The following is a 1,505-nucleotide window of genomic DNA, read 5'->3' as shown; positions in this document are numbered from 1 at the left end:
CCAAGACCTAATCCCAGTCCAAGGCCAAGACCTAATCCCAGTCCAAGGCCAAGACCTAATCCCAGTCCAAGGCCAAGACCTAATCCCAGTCCAAGGCCAAGACCTAATCCCAGTCCAAGGCCAAGACCTAATCCCAGTCCAAGGCCAAGACCTAATCCCAGTCCAAGGCCAAGACCTAATCCCAGTCCAAGGCCAAGACCTAATCCCAGTCCAAGGCCAAGACCTAATCCCAGTCCAAGGCCAAGACCTAATCCCAGTCCAAGGCCAAGACCTAATCCCAGTCCAAGGCCAAGACCTAATCCCAGTCCAAGGCCAAGACCTAATCCCAGTCCAAGGCCAAGACCTAATCCCAGTCCAAGGCCAAGACCTAATCCCAGTCCAAGGCCAAGACCTAATCCCAGTCCAAGGCCAAGACCTAATCCCAGTCCAAGGCCAAGACCTAATCCCAGTCCAAGGCCAAGACCCAGTCTCAGACCAAGACTCAAACCCAGTCTAAATCCCGGTCCAAGGCCAAGACCCACTACAAGACCCAATCCCAGTTATCTAATCCCAGTACAAGGCCAAGACCTAATCCCAGTCCAAGGCCAAGACCCAATCCCAGTCCAAGACCGAGGCTAAGGCCAAGACCCAATCCCAGTCCAAGACCGAGGCTAAGTCCAAGACCGAGGCTAAGTCCAAGACCCAATCCAAGGCCAAGACCCAGTCTCAGACCAAGACTCAAACCCAGTCTCAAACCAAGACTCAAACACAGTCTAAGTCCCGGTCCAAGGCCAAGACCCACTACAAGACCCAGTCCAAGGCCAAGACCCAATCCCAGTCCAAGACCGAGGCTAAGTCCAAGACCCAATCCCAGTCCAAGACCGAGGCTAAGTCCAAGACCCAATCCAAGACCGAGGCTAAGTCCCAGGCCAAGACCCAGTCCCAGACCAAGACTCAAACCCAGTCTAAGTCCCGGTCCAAGACCCAATCCCGGTCTAAGACCAAGACCTAATCCCAGTCCAAGGCCAAGACCCAGTCCAAGGCCAAGACCCAGTCCAAGGCCAAGACCCAGTCCAAGGCCCAATCCCTGTCCAAGACCCAGTTCAATACCAAGCCCAATCCAAGACCAGAGCCAAGTCCAAGTTCAAGACCAAGTCGGCCCATGTGCGGCTCCCAGGCTGATCGATGGGAATTTCCCTCCATTGTTCTCTGATTTGCTGCATTCATCTCGTCATTAATTCCGACTAAATCCTCGGAGTCCCTGGAACTCGCCCCCTCCCCCAATACAGCCGAGCTCCCCCGCCATGCTTCACAGTAGGGATCTTGAGCTTCTCTCGCTCCCCTCACATCACTCATGGCTGTGACCAGAACATTCAGATTCGTTTGGGGGCGGTGTTATAAGCAGTTGGCATCCTCTGCGGACCGGGACGACGCAGTTGACGGCGCCGCACACGCCGTCACGTGCAGCCGATCGCTCGCGTGCAGCGTTGTCCTGCGTTTCCTGTGCGCGGTGAATGAAAGATCGG

Source organism: Nanorana parkeri, unplaced genomic scaffold (assembly GCF_000935625.1).
Source record: "Nanorana parkeri isolate BGI_ZX_2015 unplaced genomic scaffold, ASM93562v1 scaffold2832, whole genome shotgun sequence".
Taxonomy (NCBI): Eukaryota; Metazoa; Chordata; class Amphibia; order Anura; family Dicroglossidae; genus Nanorana; species Nanorana parkeri.
Note: the sequence above shows the minus strand (reverse complement) of the source record.